Source organism: Propithecus coquereli, unplaced genomic scaffold (genome assembly GCF_000956105.1).
Source record: "Propithecus coquereli isolate 6110/MARCELLA unplaced genomic scaffold, Pcoq_1.0 Scaffold671, whole genome shotgun sequence".
Classification (NCBI taxonomy): Eukaryota; Metazoa; Chordata; class Mammalia; order Primates; family Indriidae; genus Propithecus; species Propithecus coquereli.
This window is the reverse complement of record NW_012152741.1, coordinates 823,591-836,081: the sequence shown is the minus strand read 5'-3', so window position 1 is coordinate 836,081 and position 12,491 is coordinate 823,591. Positions and strand designations below refer to the sequence as shown.

Sequence of the window (12,491 nt, the reverse complement as noted above, 5' to 3'; positions counted from 1 at the left end):
TTTGTTTTTCTTACTTTAGTGCACTGGCCAGGACCTCCCAGACAATTTGAATAAAAGTGATTATAGTGGGCATCTTTGTCTTATTCTTAATCTTAAATGGAAGGCATTCAACATTTCCCCACTGGGTTTGATATTTTCTACAGGCTTTTTGTACATAATATATATGAAATTAAGGAATTTTCCTTATATTCTTGGCAAACTTAAGTTTGCCAAGTTTTTTTGTCATTGTGCCCTTTTTTTACATCTATTTAAATGATCATATAATTTTTCTCCTATTCCCTTAAAGAATTTGCATAAAATTAGAAAATTAGTGGGTTTTTTCCTTAAATATTTTGTTGAATTCACCATTAACAATCTCCGGGCCTGGAGGTTTCTTTGTGGAAAGCTTTTTAATTATAAATTCAATTTATTTACTACTTAAAGGATTGTTCAGATTTTCTATTTTTTCTTGTGTGAGTTTTAGTGATTTGTATTTTTCCAGGGATATTTTCATTTTATCAAAATTTTCAAATTTGTTAGTATAAAGCAGTTCTTCATAATATTCTTTTATTATATCTTCATCTCTGTGACCTGCATTGTAGTGCCCTCTTTGTTCCTAATACTCATGTGCCATCTATATATTTTTTTCTGGATTGGTCTTAGGGATTTATCATTTTTCTAGTTTTTTCAAAAAAGACAACTTTTAGCTTTGTCGATCCCCTTTGTGGTAGTTCTGTTTTCTGTTTCATTGATCTCTGCTCTCATCTCTAGTGTTTCCCTCCTTCTACTTTCTTTAAGTTTAAGTTGCTACCTTTTCTAACTTCTTGAGGTAATTACTAGCTTTTCTTTTATATTTAAAATATATGAATTTAAAGCTATAAATTTCCCTTTAAGCATAGCCTTAGCAGCATCCCACAGGATTTCAGATGTAATATTTTCATTATCAATCAAGTCAAAATATTTTCTAATTTCCGTTGTAAATTTATCTTTGACCCATGAATTTTCCTCCCTCTCCAAAACATACTGCCCAAACTTCAGTGGGCATAAAAATAACCACCTGATGGCCTTGTCAAAACACAGATTTTGGAGCTCCGTTTCAAACCAGCCACATTAGTACTTCTGGGAGGTAGGCCTGGGTGATTTACATGCATGTGGGTCCCAGGCCCACAGTTTGGTGGCAGAGCAAGTCTGACTCACCTGTATCATCAGTGCCCACCACTGGGGCTAACATAAAGCCATGTTCAATAAATGAATGAACCAATGGATGGAGGAAGAAAGGAAGTGAAGCAAAATCAAATTTTTTATATAAAGAGAATTGGAATTCTTGGATGCTATAAATTAGGGGAGTCACTGTGGCATCATTTGGTCCCAATTTAATCCTATTCAAAACAGAACTAGTTTTCTTTTGTCTTCATCTCTCTACCTGCCAGATGTTCTCCTCACCTGTCCTATTCTGCCGTCCTGGGACATGGCCTTAAGTGTGGGTTCCTGCGTGTCTACTGGCCCAGAGAAAGTAGGAGTGGCACAGGACACTTCCTGAGAGGGACTGTTCAGAGGGGGGCAGTCTTCCTTCCCCACCCCCACCCCCAGCCCACTTTGCTGGAAAAATGCCCACAGAACCCCATTCTAAATAAAATGATCTATCCTACCTCTCGGAACCCCAAGCATCCCTCCCATTCCAAAGCTTTTAAGAAACTTCCACCGGATCTTTGTCCCAATCCAGACCCCACAGTCCCCCACACCCTGCCTCCTCTGCACTTGCAGCCCGTGAGAGTTGCTCTCTCAGCAGCTTCTTGGCCGGCTCTCCCCACCTCCACGCATGCCTCTCTCAGAAAGGCTGGAGCCTGACTTCCCCAGCCAGCTATTGTCCTGGCATCACAGCCACCACGCCAGCATCCCCACCCAGTCAGCCAGCCAGCCCGCTGCTTCCTGGCCTCCACAGCCCCGCTTCCCGCCCCGCCCCAGGGAGGACCAGACTGGTGGCTGGGAGTCTCCCTGCCTGCTCAGCCTCCCTCCTTCCCTCCCTCTCCCTCCCTGTCTCCCTCCCTCCCCCGCCTGCCCCTGAGGCAGGGACTGTGCAAATCGAGGAGAGGGGGGACAGACAGGCCGGATGGGGTCCAACTTAGAGCCCTGGACTCCCCACTGAGGCCCTATCCAGGCTGGGTGTCCCCAGCATCTTGGGACCTGGATTTGTGTATGCCGGGGTGGTTCCCCGGCCAGGAAGTTCTCTCCGGCAGGCCCATGGTGCCCTCGTTTTGCATCAGGACCCCCCTCGGATGCTCTGAGCCACCCTCCTCAACCCGGATCTAAAACCCGGAACACAGCTATCAGGCCAGCCTCTCTCTCCACCCCACCCCCTCTTTCTGGCGTCCATCCCCTCCCCAACACCACCTCTGCTGCTGCCTCTGGCTGTGGACCTGCACCTCTTCCCCATCCCCGGCAGGCCTGGGAAGCAGGGTGAGCCTGGATGAGAGCCCCCTCAACCTGGGGCTCTCCCAGGCTATGGCCCGTGTGCTCCCAGGGAGGAGCCCCGGACCCTGAGCATCTGCTAGAAGCTTGGCAGAGGCCCCGTGGGGACCGTGTCTTCTGAGGACAAAAGGCGGAGGCCAGCAGGCAGAGGGGGAGGGAGGGACCGGCAGCTAGGCGGGCAGACGGGTAGCAGGGGCCAGCGCTGGCCCCCTCCCATCTTGGCGGTGGCATGAAGATGGGGGTGGGAGTGTTCAGTGGGGGAAGCACCTGCTGGGACCCCCACCTGCCCCCTAGTTGGGCACCCCAAGGCTGTGTGCTGCCCACCTGGTGTTCCCCAACACCCCCAACCCTGCCCAGTGCACCCCTCTGGTGCCTGCTTTTCCTGGTGCCTGAGATTTAGACCAGCCCGGCTGTATCCACGGCAACAGAAGCAGGAGTGTCACTGGCCGCCAGATCACTGAGGGTCCCACAGTGTGATCTGAGCTGTGATTTATCCTGTGTGAGACAGCTTGAGCCCCCATCCTGGATTCCAAGACATCCCTGCTGAGAGAGCCCAGGTAAGCAGTCAGCATCCCTCCACTAAGGATAGGGGGCTGGGACTTCTCTTCTGTCTCCCCACACATATTTCAGTCTCCATCACTGCCATGCTGTCTCTCTCTGACTCTGTTAGTCTCTCTCTCTCTCTCTCTCTCTTTCTGCTCCATCACAGGGGCTACTTGGGCACTCAAGCCTGAAGACTCCTCATCTTTCCCTGTCTTCTCCAATCCCAAATGTCCCATGAGAAAGGGAGCCACCACCTGTTTCCCCTGCACAGGGTCTGCTTTTGTCATTATGGTCGCGTTTGGGCAAGAGGCTGTGTTAATATTTCCTTGTGTGCTAGTTGTGGAAGGGATGCCTGGGAGCTGGCCATGCACCCTGGGCAGGCTCAGCCTCTTGCAGCTGCCTCCTCTCTCTTTCCCTCCTCCACTCTCCTCCAGGATCCTTGGCCTGCTTGCTGGGCCTGTGTGTGTGTGTGTGTGTGTGCGCGCGCGCGCGCGCACACACCTGGGCAGTGAGCAAGTGGGTAGACATGACAGAGAAGCTGCTCCCACCCCAGACCACCCCCCACTCCTTTCCTCCTTTCCACCCTTCCTTCCTTCTCTCCTTCCTTCCTTCCTTCCACCCTCTGTCTCTCCCCACAGGTAGCACAGACTTTTGCTCACTCACCACTGAAGATACTGCTGTGCTTCCCAGCTAGGGGGAGAAGCCACTGTAGGGCTAAAGGAAGGTGAGGTGGGGGTGGGGCACACTTCCAGGCCCTGGACAGCCTGATGGCTCTGCAGGGGCAAAGACCAAGCCACTTGACAACCTGCAGGGGCCAGGCACAACATGCTCATCCCCACGGTGTGGGCCCCAGCCTCCACCACAGGGCTGTCTATCTCTGTTTCAGATGCCCGTGTCTGGGACTCCCAGATCTCATGGCCTTGTGCACAGTGGCCAGAGATCCTTATATCTGGAGGGGCAGGAAAACCTGATACATGGAGAAGATGGATTCTCCCAGGGACACTTCTCCCAACTACTAGCTCTGCAACTTTAGTGGAAGCATGCCACTTATTGAACCTCAGTTTTCCCATCTGTCAAAGAGACTGGTAACCCTTCCTTCATGGGTGTGTAGGGACTAAATGAGTTGGTGCATATAAATAAAGGATGTGCATCAAGGTGGCACTAAAGCAGTCAGCAAAGCTCATGGTCAATGTTGTTGATTACTCATGATTAATATCGTTATTGATTATTTGGGAGAGGGAACCGGTCCCTCTTCTCCAGGGTCTCAGCAGAGATGTGGGGAGGGCAGCAGGTGGGCAAATGGCAGGGAGGTGGGTGGGGAGTGGAGGGGAGGCAGGAGCAGCTCTATGTTCTTACTTCCCATTTGTAGGGAATGAGAAGTAGTGGCTATGGGCAGAACCACCCATCCCCACCCCGCTCCAGGCTTCTTTCCCTGTACATTTGCCTGTTTGTGCACACACACCACACACATACACACCACACACACACACATAGGCTTGAGCCCCTACGAGCCAGCAGAGGCCTGGCTTTCAGCCTACAATATTCCTGGCCCTGGTGATGTATGTGTCTCCCGTTGAGGGGAGACTTGGCAAGAGTTTGGCCTGTGGTCAGTGGTTGACAGGGCCTGGAGACAAGGCTGACGCTCCTGAGATCACAGGGCTTTGGGTAGAGCTGGGGTGTGGCCCATGCAGCAGCCAGACCTGTGGGGGAGGGGTCCCAGGGAGTTGCTCACCTAGACCCTAAGGTTGGGGAAGAATGGGATCTGCTCGCTGGTTTCTGGGTGTGGCGATATGGTGGGGTCAGTGGCCAGGGGAAGAGGGGAGGAGGGGAAAGGCTGAGGCCAAGAAGACCCGGCCTTTGAGGCATAGAGTAGACTTTTCTGAAGAAGCATTTGTTGTGGAAGGAAGAGGACCCAGCCTGTGGTCCACAGGCATCTGGGCCTGAGCGTGGGTGTATATGTGCTACTGAAAATGTGTGGCTGAGTGTGCAGTACGTGTGTCTGTTCATGGACACTGTGGATACGTATGAGTTCGTGTGTGTGAGCAGGCTGTGTGATGGCGTGTGTGTGAGTTTGTGGGTATCTGGGTAGGCCTGTGTGTGTACAAAGCGGTGGGTATGACTTTGCATGTCTGTCTGGGTAAGCAAATGGGCACGTTTGATTCTAAGCCTGAGTGTGGGTGTGTTTCTTTCAGCCAATAGGCCTGTTGAATGTCTGGTTGTATATGTGTGTTATCAGTTTGTCTTTGAGTGTACATGTCTGGCTGTATGTATATGAGTGTGGGTTTCAGAATGCCTGGATGTGCACATCCAAGTAGGTGAATACCTAGTTGTATCTGATTGTGTATATTGGTATATGCCCGCATGTGTATGTGAGTGTAGGTGCATCTAAATGGTGTGTTTGTGAGTGTAAGGACATAAACATGTGCATGTCTGTGCATGTATGGCAGGGTGTGTGTGTGTGTGTGTGTATGTGTGTGAACATGTTCTGTGTGGGTGTGTCTGTCCTGTATCTGTGTGAGTAGGCCTGTGAATTTGTGTGAATGTCTATGTGGACTCTCCAGTACTTTTGCATTATATATATGTCTGTGTGTGCATGTCTGAGTGTGTATCATCTACAGGCAAACCTATATGTCCACATCCAATTAGGGAAACGTTAGTGTGGGTAGGCACACTAGTATAAGGAGAACTAATTGTGTGAATAGGGGTGAGCATATGAATGAAGATATATTTTGCGGGTGTGCACATGTGATTTTGTGTATGAGTATGGCTGTGGGGGATGTATGCTTGTATACAAGCACATGGCTGTGTGCATAGGTGAATGGATGCATTTGTATATATGTCTAATTATGTTTGTGTGTGCACTGTTATGTGCGAGTGCATGTCTGATTGTGGCATGCATGAGTAACTATATTTCATAATATTTGTGTGCATGTCTCATTATGGGTTTTGTTTGAATTTCTGAGCGTGAGTGTGAGTGCAAGTGTGTGTTTGAATATGCCTGTGACTGTGAGTGTATATGTGTGTGTACATGCTAGTATGTGTGCACACATGACTGTGTATGTTTCATTGAACATGTCTTATATATATGCCTGTGTGTTCATGCATTTCTAATTGTGTGTGTGAATATGCCAGTGTCTATGCCTGTCTGAATGTACAGATATATGAATGTACCAGGTTGTACAGTTTTAATTATTGGCATATGTGTGTTTCTGTTTATGTACCTTTGTTCTGGAGCACATGTTGTAGAACAATGTAAGTAAATGTACATGCATGCCACTCTCAGCCTAGGAGTGTGTTTGAGTGTGTGTGTGCATGAGGATGTCTTTACGTGCATGTGTCTGTGATGAGTGTGGATCAGCGCCTGCGCAGATGTGCAGGTGTGTGAGTATGTGAGTATACTTCCATATGTGCATGTGTGTGAACATACCTTTGTGTCCGAGTCCATCTGTGGGAATGTAGGTGTAAATGATTCTTTTTTTGTTTGTGTGGCTTCTCATATGGGTGTGGGAATGTGTGGGAACGTACGTGGTATAAATATCTGGCTGTGATAGTGTGAGTGTGTTTTGTGAGTACATTTCCGTTTCCATGTCTGATTGTGTGCATATGGGAATGGATTAATGGACAGGTCTATGTGCATGTGAATATGCTCATAGGTGTGCATGTCCAGCTGTGCATACAAGTCTGCATGTTAGAATGTCTGCGTATCTATACATCATCTCATTTATAAGCATGTGCACGTCTGGGTGTTGATGTGTGTGAGTATGCCTGCACAGATGTGTGGTTGTGTGTAAATACACTTATTTGGTCATGTCTGGGTGTGTATGTGTACACATTTGGGAGCTTTCCTGTCTGTGTCCCTATTTGTTCATTGTCTCTTTGGGTGTGATACAGAGTCTGCCTGTCTGTGGACATGTGAAAGTGTGCCTGTGTGTACCCCTGTGTTTGTGAGTGGTTGTATGTCACCCATGGGCATTATTTCGTGTAAATGTATATCATGCATGCATGCCTGTGTTTAAGAGTAAATGGATGTACACATGTGTGACCACGTACAGGGCGAGTGTGCGTTATTGTAAATGTGCCCATGTGTAGGGATGAATGTATGTATTTGTGCACGTGCCTGTCTGATGGTGGGTGTGGGAGAAAGAGATACTTGGCCTTGGGCTTGTGCAGATAGGAATTATCACTGAAGGAGTGATAAGAGAGGGTATTTATGAGACTGTGTGACTGTATGTGTCCCTCAGCATGTACTTATGTGCCTGTCTGAGAGTCAGTTGTGCCCTGCTGGACCACGTCTGTCTGTAACTGTGTAAACATCCTACAGATTGGCAACAAGCTATGACACCTTAGCAGTCCATGACATTCCTTCTGAGGCCTCTCTGGCCTTGACCATGTGCTGGGCTTTTGTGGGAGTCTCAGGATAATTCCTGTCATCAGTCACACCCAAGAAGTAGGAACCAATCATGGCTGATGTCCTACTGTGGGAAAGGGACCTGTGAGCTTTTTAGAAAAAGATTCCTTGAAACACAAAGACCTCCCTTCTCATCTCCCCACCATTAAAGGTGCAGGGCAAAATGGCATTGTATGGTATCTAAGATTGGTAAATGGTTTTCACTGAAAGCACCCAAATTATGCCATCCAGGCAGAAATCTAAATGTGAATATGTATATATAAGTGAAAGTATATCTTAGGTGTGGGGAGAGAGAGAAAGAGAGAGGGAGAAAGGTGTGATATATCTGGTGAGAGAGAGAGAAAGGATGTGGATTGCAGGTAAAGGGAGCACGAGCGTTTCTGGGTAGGGTGTGTACGTGAGACATTTGGGTGTATTTGGGAGGGAAGGGGTGAACCTGGGTGTATGTAAAGTGGCCTGTTTGGATGGAGGATGGTATGAGTGAGAGTTGGGGTGGGAATATGTGTGAGGATGTGTATATTTGAGGGATGTGTGAGCATGGGTGTATCTGGATGGTGAGAGAGAGAGTGGGGGATTATCTGGATGGTATATGTGTTTGATAATGTGACTGTATCTGTGTCGTGTGTGTAAGAGAGTGTGGGTGTTTTTTGGGTAGGGTGTATATATGAGGGTGTATGGGTGTATGGGGGGGAGTGAAGTATGGATATGTCTGGATGGTGGCTAAGTGGGTGAGAGCTCAAGTGTATCTAGGAAATTGGAAGTATGTGATAGAGTGTATTGTGACAGTGTGGGTAAGAGAAAATTTGTGCACATCTGGGCGAGGGTGAGTGTGTATATGAGTGTGTATATAATTGGGGGTGTCTATGGATAGTGTGTGGCAATATATCTGGGTGAGCTATGTGTGGGTGGTGTGTGTGAGAGTACGGGTGTATCTGCATTGTGTGTGTGGACTGTGGGTAGATTGAATGACAGTGATTAAGAGAGAGAAGGGGTCTGGATTGTGTGCATGTGTGCAAGAGAGAGTGAGGGTATTTCTGAGTGTGGTAGGGGTGTGAGCAGGGATGTCTCCAGTGGGAGGAGTGTGGATGTGGATGGGGTGTAAGAGTTTGGATTTAACTGGGTTGGGGGTGCATGTGTCTCAGGATAATAGGTGTGCGTGAGGTGTGGGTGTATCCAGATGGTGTGTAGGTACATTTGGGCTATGTCTGAGACAGTGCATGTGTGTATTTCGGGTGGGTTTATCTCAGTGGAGGGCAGGTGAGAGCACAGGTATATTTGGGTGACAGAATGTGTAGTAAGGTATACCTGGGGATGATCTGTAGTGAGACCTTTGGTTGTGTATGTGGGTGGAGAGTGTGGGTGTATATGTACTTGTGTGTGTGTGTGTGTGTGTGTGTGTGTGTGTGTGTATAACTGGATGGGTGTATGAAAGAGAGTTTGGGGGCACATATGAGTGGGAAGTGTGTCTATGGAGTGTGGGCACATCTGGGTGGTGTGGAGGGGATGAGAACACGGGTGCATCTGGGGAGTGGTGTGTGTGGAGAGGTGCACCTGGATATGTGTGTGAGAGTCGGATGTGTCCGGGCGGGATGTACGTGCGGATGTAGATTTACCTAGATTGCGTGTGTGGCTTTGAGTGGATCTCAGTGGTCTCCACACAGCCTCGGATGAATCCGGGCGGTGATGTATATATGAGAGGGTGGATGTATCTGAGTGGGACTGTGTGGGGTGTGTGTGCGTGCATGTGTGCGTGTGCGCATGCGCATACATCTGTGAGGGAGAGAGAGACAGAACATGAGAAGGTGTAGGTGTATATTTGGATAGGATTTGTATGTGAATGTGGGTTCTCTGGATTATGTGTAGGTGGCTATGTGAACAATGAATGTGTCTCTCTGTGTGGAAGTATTTGGGTTAGGAATTTGTGAGTGTGAGTATCTGGGTGGGCTATAGTGCCTTTGGAAGGTGTGTGTGTCATTGTGGGTGTGTCTTGATACTGTGTGTGTGGAAGAGAGATTGTAGGTACGCCTGGGTCAGTATGAGGGCTCTGAGTTGGGGCGGGGTCTAAGTTTGAGTGTATCCAAATGATTGTATGTGGGAGTGTGGGTGTACTGAGTTGAGAGTCTGTATAAGTGTGGCTGTGTCTGGGAAAAGTGTCTGTGAGTGTGAGTGTATTGAGGTGTGTGTATATAAAGATGGGTGTATTTAGATGGGATTTGTGTGAGAGCATGTGGATGTATTGGTGTTGGGCACATGTGTGAAAATGGGTATATCTGACTGGTGTGTGTGAGAGGAGAATGTAGTATATCCAGGTTGGAGTGTATGAGAGTGTGGGTGTATCTCAGACCCACTAGCTGCTATCTAAGATCTGCAGGATGTGAGTATGGCTTGACCTGTGTCTGAATGTGTACATGGCTGTGTATCAGGATGTGTTTACCTAGGTAAGATGTGTTGTCTCTGGATGGTATGTGTGAGACAGTGGATCTGGGTGGTGTGAGAGAGAGAGAAAGTGTGTGTGTAGGTGAATCTGTGGGGGGTGTGAGTGAGTGGATCTGGGGGGTGTGCATGTGGGTATATCTGGATAGTGCGTGTGAGTGTTTGGATGTATTTGGTTGGGGAATGTATCTGAGAATGTGGGTGTATCTGTATGTGAGTGAGTAGTTGGCGTACCTGGATGTTTTGTGTGTTCAATAGTGTGGGTGTGTCTGGGCAGGGTGTGTGATTGTGGGCATGTGTATGAATGTGTATGTATTTCCTAGGGCATATGTGTCTCTGCTGGAATGTCTTTAAATGTGAACATGTCCGTGTTTGTCTATGTATGTGAGTAGGTGTGCATGGCCATTTGCACCTGAGCATGTCAGTAAATGGCAGCTGGCTTGTGTGTGCATGTGCTTGTGTATTTCTGCGTGCAAATTGGATCTGCAAGGTCTCTGGAGGCAGCCTTTGGGTTTGAATCCTAGTTCTGCCATTTATTAGCTATGTGCCTTTGGACAAGTCACCTAACCTCAACAAAGCCCCCATGTCTTATCTGTAAAGTGGAAGTAATAATTTGCCTATCTCACAGGTGAGGACTGGGTGAGTTAATATATGAAAAGTGCTTAGAACCATGCCTGGCACATAACAAGTCCTCTGTGCCATATAAGGTGTTACCTGTTACTATAGTCGTTAGCTGTGCCAGTGTGTAAGTAAAATTATGTGTCTACCTGCAAGTGTGAAGGGAGTTTCTATGTGCATATTTGCCCCATTGTCTGTGTCTACATGTGTGTATGAGAGCAGATGCTGTGTGTAGGTGAGTGTGTGATTGTGCACAAAAGTGGGTTGGCACTTCTATGAGTCCAAGTGTGCACATAAAGCCATGCGCATGTGAGAAAGGAAGTGGATATCCAGGGGGTGGGTGGAGGGGCTTGGTCCTGTGTGTATATTTCCTGGTGCACACACATCTGGATGTATGAGTGTACACACCTGTATCTGTGGTAGTGTAGTGACTGAATCCCACATTCAGTTACCTGTGTTGCTGGTATGTCTGCATATGTGAGCATGCTTCTCTCTGTCTGTATATGTGTGTGTGCATGACAGCGTGTTTTTATCTGACCGTGTAAACAGGTTTGTAGGGTTCGGTATGCACATGTGTATGTGTGAATCTCTGTTGTGAGTGTCTGTAAATGTCAGAGGTTTGGTATCCAGGTTTATATGTGATGATGCAGGTGTATATGCATGTGTGTAAAGGGCTTGTGTCCATATGGCCGTGCATCAGGGTGTGTGTGTCTGTGTTGTATGGGTATATGTGGAGGTGTGAATGGGTGTGTGCAGCTGAGGGTTAGCGTCTCTGTATTTATAAGCCTCCATGGCTATGTGGGTGTGTATGCGTGAGCCTGTGTTGCTCTACATGCCTGCTTGCCTCTGTGCGTGTAGCAGTGAGCCTGCATGTGGCTGCATGTGTGAGCATGTTTGTACTGTGTGTACATGCACATGTGCCAGGGCAGATTTGTGCGAGTGGCTTTGTATAAGATAGTGGGTTTTAATATCTTAGTGTAAGAGCCAGTGGAGTGGAGCAGGGGAGGGCCTAGATCTGTAGGATGCGAGGAGGACTTGACCTGTGTCTGAATGTCAATTCTTATGTCAGTGCATATAAGACTGTGTCTGTTAAGTGTGTAGTTTCATGAAATTTGGTTTGCGTGTATGTATGTACGTATGTATGTCTGCAAGTGCCCACATGAATGGTGAACGTGTCTCTGCCTAAGCCTGTATTTCTATAGAAAGGCAGTTATCTGTGTGTGTGTGTGTGTGTGTGTGTGTGTGTGTATCTTTGAGGATTTGCTGGTGCATGGGTATCTACGTACACATCTATCTGTTTCTGTGTATATGAGGAAGGATGTGTGTGTGTGTGTGTGTGTGTGTATGAGCACTTGATTGTGCTTGTCAGTTGGTTTAAGTCTAGATGTGAGTGCAAATTTGAATCTTCATGTACACATGTTCCCATGTGCTCACATCTACCTGAGTGTGCTAGTGTCTCTATGCAATGTGACTGATGTGAGTGTGTTGGGGCACTCACAACGTGGCACACAGAGAAAGCGAAAGCTTTGTAGGGCACACTGGAGTAAACTGAAGAGGATTTAGGGGTACTGGGGTTTAATGAAAACAAATCTCTTACATTTTCCTCATATTATACAATTGTGGGAAGCAAAACAAAAATGCAGAGTTTTAGGGGAGTTACTAAATATTGAATTTGTATACAACTTACAAATGAAATCTTTTCAGAATTTTTTCCTGACACATTTGAGACTTGAGCACACGTCTAGGAACATGTCTTAGTCTGTTTTGTGTTGCTGTAACAGAATACCTGAGACTGGGTAATCTATAAAGAACAGAGATTTAGGCCGGGTGTGGTGGCTCACACCTGTAATCCTAGCACTCTGGGAGGCCGAGGCGGGAGGATTGCTGGAGGTCAGGAGTTCGAGACCAGCCTGAGCAAGAGTGAGATCCCCGTCTCTACTAAAAATAGAAAGAAATTATCTGGACAAAAACTATATAGAAAAAGTTAGCTGGGCATGGTGGCGCATGCCTGTAGTCCCAGCTACTCGGGAGGCTGAGGCAG

The 12,491-nt window shown here is 47.7% G+C and overlaps 1 protein-coding gene across 1 annotated transcript in view; it reads left to right on the top strand.

Annotated features, from left to right (window-relative positions):
• Positions 1-2,842: 2,842 nt before the first annotated feature.
• GPR173 (G protein-coupled receptor 173) overlaps positions 2,843-12,491 on the top strand; it is a 20,887-nt gene continuing 11,238 nt past the window's right edge. The window contains exon 1 of the mRNA XM_012660634.1: positions 2,843-3,005. The gene's annotated coding sequence lies outside the window, so the exon portion shown is untranslated. The remainder of the gene's footprint in view (positions 3,006-12,491) is intronic.